The sequence below is a fragment of the Dasypus novemcinctus genome, chromosome 24 (assembly GCF_030445035.2).
Source record: "Dasypus novemcinctus isolate mDasNov1 chromosome 24, mDasNov1.1.hap2, whole genome shotgun sequence".
Classification (NCBI taxonomy): Eukaryota; Metazoa; Chordata; class Mammalia; order Cingulata; family Dasypodidae; genus Dasypus; species Dasypus novemcinctus.
Genome location: NC_080696.1, coordinates 41,157,034 through 41,171,276, shown reverse-complemented (window position 1 = coordinate 41,171,276; position 14,243 = coordinate 41,157,034).

Sequence of the window (14,243 nt, the reverse complement as noted above, 5' to 3'; positions counted from 1 at the left end):
TGGAGGATTTACATGAGATTCTGCAGGTGGAGTACTCAGTACAGGAAAAAATGTTTAATCAATATTTCGTGTTAAAATCATGAGTTGGATGGGATGTGGAGGGATGAGGGCATTCCTTCTACATTTCTTTTACTTTCATATATGCGGCAGGCATTTAATCTGCTCTATGTAATGTTAGAGACCAGCCTTTAAAACATAGCATCATAAGGCAAAATTCTGTGAGAACCAGGTTCAGCGAACACCCTGGAATGGGAGTAATCTGTTCTCCCAGGAAGGCTTTCCCAGAGGAGATGCCATTTGGACTGGGGTTTAAAGGATGAGAAGAGTTTGCCAAGAGCACGTGGCGGGAGAAGGGGGGCCCCAGCAGAGGGAACAGCACGAGCAAAGACATAGAAGTCAACCATTCCTTGCGGACGGGGCACAGGGTGTGTGGAAGGGATGGTGGGAAGAAAGACAAGAGAGGGTGCCTGGGGAAGATCATAGATAGGGTTGCCAGATTTAGCAAATAAAAATACAGTACACTCAGTTAAGTCTGAATTTCAGATAAACAATGAATATTTTTTAGTTTATGTCCCATGCCGTATTTAGCAACATATTAAAATAATTTTGTTGCTTACCCGAAATTCAGATTTAACTGGGGATTCTGTATTCTATCTGGCAACCCTAATCATGGAGGATCTTGAACGCCATGTTGAAAAATGCAAAGGTTATCTTGAGGACAGAGCCAAGAATAATGCTTCTGGAACCTCTGGGGGGTGAGGCTTGGGGCACTCACCCTCCATGTCACCACGTCAGAGGGGCCTTCCCTGACTACAAGAGCGAAAGCTGCCCCTCCTCTCCCCTCAATAGTCCCTGTTAGTATTCCTGACCATTTTCTTCAGAACATGTAATTTGTGTTTCTATATTTATTTGCTTTTTATTCACTTGAGGTCTGTTTTCCCTTCCAGAGCCTAAACTCCAGAAGGCTAAAGACTGTGTATTGGTTACCATGCTAACCTCAGAACCTACCACAGTACCTGGCACTTAATTGGGAAATAGTTGTTGATTTCATAAATGAACCAATCTCTCTTAGAGTTGATTCATTCATTTCTGGCCATAATACTATCAAATACTTTCAAATCTCCATCCCAATCCTAAACCACATGGCTACCCCAATTCCAAGATGAGGAAACAGAGTTTCAGCAGTGCCGTGTGCTAAACACCAAGCAGACACTCCAGAAACACATGGTGGTGATGGTGATTTCAGAGTGGCATCCGAGAGGGACATAGGAAGCAGCCAGGAGGGCTTTGTTAAAAAAAAAAAATGTCAGAGAACGATCCCTTCTGGGAAGTTTTTCCATAGCTGTGAGCCCCCTAGGGTCTTTATTTATTTATTTTAAAGATTTATTTATTTATTTTTATTTCTCTCCTCTCCTGCCCCCCCCCCCACTTGTCTGCTTTCTGTGTCCTTCGCTGTGTGTTCTTCTGTGTCCACTTGTATTCTTGTCAGCGGCACTGGGAAACTTTATCTCTTTTTTGTTGCATCATCTTGCTGTGTCAGGTCTCCATGTGTGCGGCGCCACTCCTGGGTGGGCTGCACTTTTTTTGCACGGGGCGACTCTCCTTATGAGGTGTACTCCTTGCACGTCAGGCTCCCCTACCCGGGGGACACCCCTGCGTGGCATGGCACTCCTTGCACACATCAGCACTGCGCGTGGGCCAGCTCCACACAGGTCAAGGAGGCCCAGGGTTTGAACTGTGGACCTCCCATGTGGTAGGTGGATGCTCAATCAGTTGAGCCAAATCTGCTTCCCCCTAGGGTCTTTAAACTTCAGGTTTTAAGTGCTTGAAGATACAATCAGAGTTGCGCTCTCCATCTTTCATTGCCCAAATAAATTATTTACTAGAACCGCCTTTAAGGAAATACCCTCAAAAATACACTCATCAAGTATATATATATCACCAATATCGAGCTCCTACCTTGCAATCTTGGACTGATTTGAAACATATGACACTGCTGAAGAAATTCTGACTTCTCAATTTAGTCACTGAATGGGTGGGGGAGATTTATAGGGTGGGCAGGGAAAGGAGGATATGTTTTCTGGGGAGCAGAATGCAATTTCCGGGGCTCAGGAGGAGTTGCTGTTCCCTCTGCCTCTCATTCCCCAAATCCAGCTCCTCTCTATTCTAATATGTAACTGTCTATTTCCAGGACCTAACATGTTGCCTAGAAAATAGTTGATGCTCAATAAATATTTATGAAATGAATGAATGAATGAATGAAAAAAAATGAATGAATGGCCTTTTGTTTCCTTTAAGATACCATTTAGCACACATCTATTTTAACGGCAAAGAAGCTTTACGAAGTCGTCTTTACAATTTGCAAATGAAAATGGACATATATGACTGGGAATGATTGTCTAGGCCCATGCTGTCCAAAATGGCAGCCACCAGCCACATGTGAATACAAAGCACCTGAAATGTGGCTAGTCTGAATTGAAATGTACTGTAAGAATACAGGGCATATGGCATTTTGAAGACTTAGGATGAAGGAAAGAATGCAATATCTCACTAAGAGTTTTTGCATTGGTTACATGTGGAAATAATATTTTGGATATATTGGATTAAGAAAATTATATTAATATTATTAAAATTAATTTCACTTACATCCTTTTACTTTTTTAATGTGGCTTCTATAAAATTAAAATTCACACATGTGGCCATATTGTGTTTCTATGGGATAATGCTGGACTAGGCTGTGCTCTAAAATGGTCATATTTCCTTAATGCCCCACCCAAAGACTAAAAGTTGCATAATAAGCTATGTTTCTTCTTATTATACTGGTTAAGCTTACATTTTCAAGGCTAATCATTTGTTTTCCTATATCCTACCATCATTAAAACTTAGTCCCATAAATTAACAATAAAAATTTCTGCCCTTTATGGAAGTGTCTGCAGTCACTGGGGCAAACATTTTACATGGATCATCCCATTTAATCGTCACAACAACACTGTGAAATGATGTGATAGATTGTTTCTCCACCCCTCCCTATCTGGACATCCTTTACAATGTGACTTTGCAGCTCCACCCAATAAAAGCTGGACTCTATTTCCCCACCTCTTCAATGTGCACTGGCCTTCTGAGTTGCTCTGAACAGCAGAATGCAATGAAAGTAACTCTCTTTATAGGCTAGCACTCAAGAAACCTTGAATGCTTTCATGCCCTCTTTTGGAAACCTACTCAGCTGACAAGTGAACAAGCCCAGGAGGAAAAGAGACCATGTGAGCAGATGAGCTGCTCAGGTGAGGTCATGAAAGACCATCAGCCCCTAGCTGACTTAGCAGCTAACCAAAGATACTGGAGAGAGCCAATTGTGTGCAACCAAGCCTGGCTTAGATCAGTGGAACCCCCAATCAACCCGTAGACTTGTGGGCTAAATAAATGGTCCTTGTTTTAAGCCACTCATTTTTACATGGTTTGCTACCCAACAAAAGCCGGGTACATATATCATTTATTTTCAGGTTTTCAAGATTCTAAAAAACTGAGATTTAGAGAGTTCACATACTTGTCCACAGTCATAGAGTTAGTAACATGCAAGACTCCAGTCCAAATCTGTCTCACCATGGGTTTCACTGTAGGGATTTGGGCTCAGTTAACCTTTCAAAGAGTACTGACACATATGATTCAGACTCAGGTGATTATTGAATACTAAAGAGTAATTATATTTCCCAGCAGGCACTGGTCTCAATTAGACCCAGGAGATTTATATTCTTTGATATACTATGAGCCAAGTAATAAGTTAATAGTATACTGATAGTAATAAGGAATTATTTGTTTTGCTTTGTTTTGTTTTTGAGGTATGAAAATGGAATTGTGATTATGTTGTCAAAAAGTCCTAATATTGCAGAGAGACATACTGAAATATTTATGGATAAAATGATATGATGACTGGAATTTACTCCCAAATAATCCAACATGGAAGTAGGTATAGAAGTGAGTAGGAGTATAGATGAGGGAAACAGATGTGGCTCAACCAATTGGGCTCCCATCCACCATATAGGAGATCCAGAGTTTGATGCTTAGGGCCTCCTGGTGAGGGCAAGCTGGCCCATGCAGTGAGCAGGGCCATGCAGAGTGCCTGCCTACACGGTAATGCAGACGCGTGCAGAAGTGCTGCCCTGTGTGGGAAAGTTTCCCTGCACAGGAGTGCTGGCCAACGTGGAGAGGTGGCACAGCAAGATGATGCAACAAAAGACGCAGAGGAGAGAAAATAAGCAGAACAGGGAGATGAGGTGGCCCAAGAGAGTAATCGCCTCTCTCCCACTCCAGAAGGTCCCAGGATCAGTTCCTGGAGCCGCCTAATGAGAATACAAGCAGACACAGAAGAACACACAGTGAATGGACACAGAGAGCAGACAATGGCAGGAAGAGGTTGGGGGAGAAATAAATAAAAATTTTTTTAAAAAAGTATAGATGAGAGGATTTTTAGTGAGTTAATAATTGTTGAAGATGTGTGATGGATACATAGGGGTGGTCTTTACTATTCACTCTACATTTTTATATATTTGCAATTTTCCATAATCAAATGATTAACATAAAATAATTCACTAGTCTAGAGCTCTTCTTATCTTGTCTACATCTGGAAGACAGATTTACAGCATAGATTCATGGAATCTTTTTTTTTAAAGATTTATTATTTATTTATTTCTCTCCCCTTCTCCCCCCCCCCCCAGTTGTCTGCTCTCTGTGTCCATTCGCTATGTGTTCGTCTGTGTCCACTTTACATTCTTGTCAGCAGCACCCAGAACCTGTGTCTCTTTTTATTGTGTAATCTTGCTGCATCAGCTCTCCATGTGTGTGGCACCACTCCTGGGCAGGCTGCAATTTTATTGTGCTGGGCAACTCTCATAAAGGGGTGTGCTCCTTGCATATGGTGCTCCCCTACGCAGGGGACACCCCTGCATGGCAGGGCACTCCTTGCGCACATCAGCACTATGCATGAGCCAACTCACCGCACAGATCAGGAGGCCCTGGGTTTGAACCTTGAACTTCCCATGTAGTAGGCAGATGCCCTAACTGTTGGGCCAAATCTGCTTCCCAGATTCATGGAATCTTGAGCATTAAATCTCAATGATAGGAAGCAGATTTGGCTCAAGTGATTGGACTCCCATCTACCACATCAGACGTCCGGGGTTTGATTGCCAGGGCCTTCTGGTGAGGGCAAGCTGGCCTGCACAGCGAGCTGGCCTGAATGGAGAGCTGGCACAGCAATATGATGCAACAAAAAAAAGACACAGAGGAGAGACAATAAGAGATGTGGCAGACCAGTGAGCTAAGGTGGCACAAGAGATTGAGTGCCTCTCTACCACTCCAAAGGCCCCAGGATTGGTTCTGGGTGCTACCTAAAGAGAAGACAAGCAGACACAGAAGAACACAGAGTGAATGGACACAGAGAGCAGACGAGGGGAGGAGGAGGAGAGAAATAAGTAAATAAATAAATCTTTAAAAAAACAACAACAAAAAGAACACAATGATCCTGTTAGGTCATTGAGAGGAGACTTCCCCAAAGATAATTTTTAGGCCACCAGGCTCTAAGGGTGCTTTTGGCTGCAAGTAACAGAAACCTTGATTCAGGTGGCTTAAACAATAAGAATCATCTACACAACAGGAAGGCCAGAGGCAAGACAGGCTGTAGGTGTGTTGATCAGGCAGTTCAATAATGTCATCAGGAACCAGGTTCTTCCCATATTTATGCTGTGCCAATCTCAGAACTGGCTTCATCCTTGAGCTGGCAACAGGATAACAGCAGAAGTTCCAGGTACAACAATATCAAGAAGGATAAGATGCGCACTATATCCTGTTACTCAGTATTGTACTAGAAGTTCTAGCTAGGGCAATTAGATAAGAAAAGAAAATTAAAGGCATCCAAATAGGAAAAGAGTAAGTAAAACTCTCACTGTTTGCAGATGACATGCTCCTGTACTTAGAAAATTGTGAAGTATCCACGACAAAGCTTCTTGAGCAAATAAACAAGTTCAGCAAAGTGGAAGGAAACAAGATCAACATGCAAAAATCAGTAATGTTTTTATACACCAGTACTGAACAAACTGAGGAGGAAATCAGAGGGGAAATTCCATTTACAATAGCAACAAAAAGACTCCATTTCCTAGGAAGTAACTTAACCAAAGAAGTACAAGACCTATATGCAGAAAACTATAAAACAATGCTAAGAGAAATTTTAAAAGGCCTAAACAAATGGAGGGGGACATTCCATGTTCATGGATTGGAAGAATAAATAATTGTGAAGATGTCAATCTTACCCAAACTGATTTATAGATTCAATGCAATACCAATCAAAATCCCAAAAGCTTACTTTACAGAATTAGAAAAGACAATTACCAAATTCATTTGGAAGGGAAAGTGCACCCAAATAGCCAAAAGCATTCTAAAGAAGAAGAGTGAAGTGGGAGGAACTTCACTGCCTGACCTTGAAACATATTACAAAGCTACAGTGGTCAAAACAGCATGGTGGGGAAGCGGACTTGGTCCAATGGGTAGGGCATCTGCCTACCACATGGGAGGTCCATGGTTCAAACCCCAGGCCTCCTTGACCCGTGTGGAGCTGGCCCATGCGCTGTGCTGATGCGCACAGGGAGTGCTGTCCCACGCACAGGCGTCCCCCACGTAGGGGAGCCCCACATGCAAGGAGTGCACCCCATAAGGAGAGCCACCCAGCATGAAAGAAAGTGCAGCCTGCCCAAGAATGGCACCGCACACATGGAGAGCTGACATGACAAGATGACGCAACAAAAAGAACCACAGATTCCCCTTGCTGCTGATAAGGATAGAAGCAGTCACAGAAGAACACACAGTGAATGGACACAGAGAGCAGACAACTGGGGGGGGGGAGGGGAGAGAAATAAATAAATAAATCTTTAAAAAAGAACACAAAAAAACAGCATGGTGCTGGCATAGACACATCAATCAGTGGAATAGAATTGAAAATCCAGAAATAAACTCTCACCTATACAGTCAACTGGTTTTTGAACAACCAACCAAGTTAATGTTAATGGAACAACCCTGTCTCTTCAACAAATGGTGCTAAGACAACTCAATATCTATATCCAAAAGAATGGAAAAGGACCCCTATCTTACTCCCTATACAAGAATCAATTCAAAATGGACCAAAGACTTAATATAAAAACCAGGAACATAAAGCTACTAGAAGAAAATGTAGGGAAACATCTTCAAGACCTTTGTAGCAGTTTAATGTTGTATATTCCAAAAATAGATATTGGATTATGTTTGTAATCTGGTCTGTACCTGGGTGTGATTAAGTTATGATTAGGGCTTTGATTGGGCCATGTCATTAGGGCATGGCAAAAGACAGAGTTGAGGGTTTCTGATGTTAGAGTTTTGATGTTGGAGTGTGATCCTGAAACCTTAAGCTGGAGCCCCAGGAAGTAAGCTCACAGAGGAAAGAGGAGCCAATCCCAGGAAGAGAGGACCCTGAGCCCAGAAAGAAGCAAGCCTTGGGAAGAGAGGAACCTTGAACCTAGAGAGAAGCAAGACCCTGGAAGGGAGGAACCCGGGAAGTCTGAACCCTCACAAGCATCAGCAGCCATCTTGCTCCAAAATGTGAAAATAGACTTTGGTGAGGGAAGTAATTTATGCTCTATAGCCTAGTATCTGTAAGCTCCTACCCCAAATAAATACCCTTTATAAAAATGAACCAATTTCTGGTATTTTGCATTAGCATCCCTTTAGCTGACTAATACAACTTTGTAGTAGGTGGCAGATTCTTGGACCTTACACCCAAAGCACATGTAACAGAAGAAAAAATAGATAAATGGGACCTCCTTAAAATTAAGCACTTTTGGACCTCATAAGACTTTGTCAAAAGGGTGAAAAAGCAGCCAACTCAATGCAAAAAAATATTTGGAAATCACATATCCAATAAGGGTTTAATAGCCAAGATATATAAAGAGATGTTACAACTCAAAAATAAAAATACATGACCCAATTAAAAAATGGGAAAAAGACTTGAGTAGGCATTTCTTTGGACTTGAATAGTAGGCAGTCCAAATAAGAGCTACAAATGGTAAAAAAAAAGAAGAAGAAGAAGAAATGCTCAACATCACTAAGGATCCCAGAAATGCAAATCAAAACTACAATGAGGGAAGCAGACTTGGCCCAGTGGTTAGAGCGTCCATCTACCACACAGGAGGTCCGCGGTTCAAACCCCGGGCCTCCTTGACGCATGTGGAGGTGGCCCACACGCAGTGCTGATATGTGCAAGAAGTGCCCTGCCACGCAGGGGAGTCCCCCGTGTAGGGGAGCCCCACGTGCAAGGAGTGCACCCCGTAAGGAGAGCCGCCCAGCGCAAAATAAAGTGCAGCCTGCCCAGGAATTGCGCCGCACACACGGAGAACTGACAACAAGGTGATGCAACAAAAAGAAACACAGATTCCCCTGCCGCTGACAACAGAAGCTGACAAAAAAGAACATGCAGCAAATAGACACAGAGAACAGACAACTTGGGGGGGGGAAGGGGAGAGAAGTAAATAAATAAATCTTTTTTAAAAATTAAAAAAAACTACAATGAGATATCATTTCACACCTATCAGAATGGTCACTGTTAAAAAGACAGAGCACTACAGGTTTTGGAGAGGATGTGGAGAGATTGGAACACTTATTCACTGTTGGTAGGAACGCAGATGGTACAGCCACTGTGGAGGACTGTTTGGCAGTCCTTAAAGAAGCTGAATATAGAGTTGCCACATGATTCTGCAATACCACTACTGGGTATATACCCAGAAGAATTGAGAGCAGTGACATGCACAGACATCTGCACACCAATATTCATAGTGGCATCATTCATAGTTCCCAAAAGTTGGAAACAACCTATGGACATCCACCAATGAATGGATAAACAAACTGTGGTGTATTCACACAATGAAATATTATACATCTGTAAGAAGAAATAAAATCATAAAGCATATGACAACATGGATGAACCTGGAGGACCTTATGTTGAGCGAAGGAAGCCAGACACAAAAGGACAAATATTGTACGATTGCATTACTATGAACTAAATACATTGTGTAACGTATTGTATGATTTAAAACAAAAAATTTTATATATATCCAGTACATTTAATTGAGAACTGCATGTTTTTATTCAACTGTATTTTTTTTATTTTTAATTGCTTATTTTCCATTATTAAATGTACAAAATAAAGTTTTTTTTAAAAAAATGATAAGCCAAGAGGAGTCATCTTTTCATCTTTTGTCTCTCTTAAAAGGAAGGGAAAAGGAAGAAAGGTTGTTGGTAGAGACCAACTGTGCCCATTGCACTCCCCCAGAGAAAGAATTCAATTTTTCAAGTATGTTGGGCTGGAAAAGTCATGGAAACCAGCACTAAATGGTGTATAAGAATACAGAGGCGGGGGGAAATACAGTGGGATGGAGCAGATGTGGCTCAAGAGGTTAGGTGCCTGCTTCCCAAATGGGGGGTCCCGGGTTCAGTTCCAGGTGCCTCCTAAAAACAGAGAGCAAACAATATGCAAACAAACTAAAAAAAACGACACAGGGGAGCCAATGTGGCTCCGTGGTTGAGTGCCAGCTTCCCACATACAAGGTAGTGGGTTCAATCCCTGGCTGTCGGTACTTCACACACACACACAAAAAAGAATGCAATGAAGGTCATGAAGTCTGAATTCTGAGATTTTCCCCTCATCAACGCCACTATACCAATGGCCCTCATAAGTTGGCCTTCCAGGGATATGTAAATAATAAGGGATGGGGAGAGCCATTTTTCCCATCCCCATTTGGCAATGGAAGGACTTTGGTCAGGGCCACCTCTGGCTAGGTTCATGAGCCAGTGAGCTGAAGCAGCCGTTTGTTACCCAGTCTTTGCATGAAGGTTGTGTATTAATTGCATATTGCTTCATAACAAATTACCCCAAAACTTAGTGACTCCAAATAACAATGAATACTTATTATCTCACACAGTTTCTATGGGATAGGAATTTGCAAACATCTCAGCAGGATAGCTCTGGCTCTGAGTCTTTCATGAGGCTGTGGTCAAGATGTTGGTCACTTCCAAAATGGCTCACTCACATGGCCAGCAAGTCACCGCAGCCTGCCGGCAGTCCCCAGCTGCTCACCACATGGATCTCTCTACTGGGCTGCTTGAGTGTTCTCACAACATGGCCGTGGGCTTCCTCCAGAGCATGGGATCCAAGAGAGAGCAGGGCAGAAGCCACAAAGTCATGGTCCATCGTTTCTGCAATCCAAGAGGTCAGACTTTTTCATTGCAGCAGGGGATTACACGAATGAGACTCACTGGGACGATTTTGGAAGTGGAGCCACCAGTCCCAGTAAAGCCTTCAGATGACTGGAACCCAGCTAACATCTTGACTTTATGAAATAGGAGGCCAGACTCATCCTTCTGAGCTGTTCCTAAATTTCTGACCCACAGAAACAGTGAGCTAATAAAAGTTTTTTTGGTTATTTTAACCTCCTAAGTTTTGAGGTAATTTGTTATGCAGCAATACATACACAAAGTCCATACGGTTAAAAACCAAACAGTGGTGCGCTTATCACTGGCAGCCTAATGATAAAGTAAACATTTGATTACCCTTCAATTAGACCCTTAAATTATTCCCAGTGGATACCAGTCAATGAAATTAATACCAGCAACAATGAAGGCAGAGACTATTCCTGTACCCTAGATGGGCTGTAGGGACAGCCATTAAACAGATAGCCCCTCACAGAGGGCCACAGTGTTTGGCTGTACAGTGAAAGCTCTGAGCATTCCTACAGAGGGGAAACCTGTTAGCTTCGTCTGACCCTGTGTTTCCCAAGCCCCTTTGACCAGAGAAGCCATTACTCACGTCATCCCTATCAGTATTCCCTGGAACTAGCGCTATGAGAAACACACCTCAAGAAAAACTGATCTATGGCAATCTTCCGGGAAGTCTCAGGAAATCCTCTACTCATAGTGAGATCTCAAGTATTTACATAGAAAAAATATACACGTGGCCATGTGTGATGGTTAATTCCACGTGTCACCTGGGGTAGGTATGGCATCCAGTTGTTTGGTCAAACCCTGGCCTGCTTGTTAAGGTGCAGGTATTTCAAGATGGGATTTGCATTTACAATCAGGTGATTGCCCTGAACAATGTGGGGGGTCTCCTCATCCAATCAGTTGGAGGTTTTTAAAAGCCAGACCTGAGATTTCAAATGTCAGAAGAGCATTTGGGGCTCAGCTTCATTGGCTTTTGCCAAAATTCCCAGGCAGCCAGCTCTTCTGAGGAATTTGGACTAAGAACTTCCGTATCACCTTTATTGGAGTTTCCAGCTTGTCGCCGGTCCTACAGTGTTTGGATTTACCAGTCCCTGTGGTTGCGTAACCAATTCCCTTATAATAAGTCTCTGTCCAGGCCCCAAAGCAGTTCTACTTGTACCCCACAGCTCACAAATCAGCCTCTCTCTCTCGGTTCTGTTTTTCTGGAGAACACTGCTTAATATACCATGTGCATATTTGAAAAAACTATATTTCTCCAAGACTGAAATCCTGAGCATATAGAGAACTTTTTTAGTTTCCTAGGCTGCTCCAAGCAAATACCATGAAATGGTTTGGCTTAAACAATGGGAATTTTTTCAGTTTCTGTTTTCACAGAAGGCAGGGAAATGCCCAAATCAAGGCATCATCAAGGCAATGCTTTCTACCCAAAGGCCAGCTGCTGGCCATCCCTGGCTTCTCAGCCACATGGCAAGGATTCACAGCAGTGTCTATTGGTCTCTCCCTTCTCTTTGGGGTTTCACTGATTTCAGTTTCTTGCTTCCATGGTGTTCTCTCTCTCATGCCTGAATTTCTTTCTATTAATTTTTTTAAAAATTTATTTCCCCCACCTTGCGGCTTGCTTGCTGTCTGCTCTCTGTGTCTATTCCCTGCACGTTCTTCTGTGTCTGCTTGTCTCCCTTTGTTGCATCATCTTGATGTGCCAGCTCTCCGCAGGCAAGGGCTGTCAGCTCCAGCTTGCCTTCACAAGGAGGCCCCAGGAACGCGAACCCAGGGCCTCCCATATGGTAGATGGGAGCCCAATTGATTGAGCCACAGCCACTTCCCTCTATTAGTTTTTTTAAAAAGATTTATTTATTTATTTCCCCTCTTCCACTCCCCCCACCCTGCTGTTTTTGCTGTCTGTGTCCATTTGCTGTGTGATCTTCTGTATCTATTTCTCTTTTTGGTCTTCTCTTCTCAATTTTTCTCCTCTATGATTCACCAGGATTTGATCCTGGGGACCTCTGATGTGGAGAGAGTTCCCTGTTAGCTGCACCACCTCAGTTCCTGGTTTCTGCTGTGTTTCACCTTGACCTTCCCCTTCATCTCTCTTCTGTTGTGTCATCATCTTGCTGCGTGACTCACTTGCACAGGCACTGGCTCACCGCGCGGGCACTCGGCTTGCAGTGGGGGCACTGGCTTGCTGTGCAGTCACTGGTCGCCATCCAATCATGCTTTCTCTTCTTCTTTTTCACCAGGAGGCCCCAGGGATCGAACTTGGGTCCTCCCATACGGCAGGCAGAAGCCCTATCACTTGAGCCATATCCGCTTCCTTCTTTTTATTAATATTATAAAGGGCTCCAGAAAAAAGGATTAAGACCCATCCTGAATGAGGTGGGTCACACCTTAACTGAAATAACCTCATCAAAAGGTCCTACTTACAGTGGGCTCACACCCACAGGAATGGATTGACTTTAGGAACATATTTTTCTGGGGTCTGTACAGCTCCAAACCACCACAATGACATTACATAGACATTAATAAACATTCTCAGACTCAGAGCTTCCACCTGCACCAGCACTAGAAACGCAGCCCTGCCCTCATAAGCATCAAGTGCTCTCTGGGTATGTATATGCTCATGTCTACTCTGGCCGATCCTCTGAACCTCTGTTCTGGTCCCTTCATTAGCACCTGCTGCCCCCCAGGTCCCTTGAAAGGAGAGCCTTAGCCCTGCCACTGCTGCCCTTCCCTGGGCACAACTCTCCAGTGCTCCTCCTGCTGGAGTCCTCACAGCAGCAGAGGCACACTGCACCTGGCAGAGGTATGCATCCTCCAGAGTTCCTCTCCTCGGGGGCTAGGTAGCTCTGGCTGTCTGGACCCCAAAGCAGTTCTGCTTGTATCCCCGCCCTGGCCCCATCTCACGAATTCCTCTTCTATCCACAGCACCTCTCACTACGAGGGCCAGCCTTCATCCAGGAAAGGCCAGGCAGCTGACACTTGCTTGTCCTTCCAATTCCCCATCTCCCCTCAGATGCCCACACACAAATCCTCCAAGATCCTTTCCTTTTCCATCCCTCCCATCCTCTTCCTCAGCATCTTCATCACCTGGTGTGGGGAAGATACATTAGCCCATCAGACTCCAAGTCCTATTTCAGGATCTGCTGGGAGCCCCTCTCTGACTCTTATATGAAGAAGATGCAAAGGTTCTGTGACTACATATTAGTGGTGATGACTCCCAAGGAGCAGGCTATGGGTGGCTTTAAATTTCTTCCTTTTGCTTATTTGTATTTTCTTAGTTTCTATCCCAAACAAGTATTATAGAAGAAAAGAGCGGTAAATAATAAAAATAAACAAAATATATAAACATACATGAAAGTAAATTATTTTTTAAACCTTCATGCTATTTCTTAAAGTTATCTGTAAAGGCCATATCTTGGGGCTTTGTGAAATGCACAGATCTACCCCCATTAGAGACCTTGCGCCTCCACATATCACTAAACATCCTATTTTTCTCCAGGATAAACAGTCACTGTTGGTATTTTAGGATTAGGTTTTTATAGAGTTTGTTACATTTTATATTCATGCTATTTTTTATTTATACTACCACCTTATTCCAGAAAGGATTTAAGGTGGCTTACAAAGATACATAAAACACAGCAAGGTAGGATAAATTAAAAGAAAGTGAAAGAAAAAGAACATAAAACAGAGGTAGAAATGAAGCTAATACAGAATGCTTACCACAGAGTCCTGCGGGCAAGTTGGTTTTTAGCAAAAGCGAAAACAGAAACTCGTCCATTAATTAATTGGCCCCTCCTATTCCAACTAGCTCATCTAGTGATTTTCAAATTATGCACCTGTGAAATACTTCCGCGAACTAGATTCAACTGTTCAAATCCGGTTGTGGAGGACTGGTGGTCTTGGGCAATTCATGGCAGGAAAGGGTCAATAGCTCGAATTACCTTAATTTGTAATTA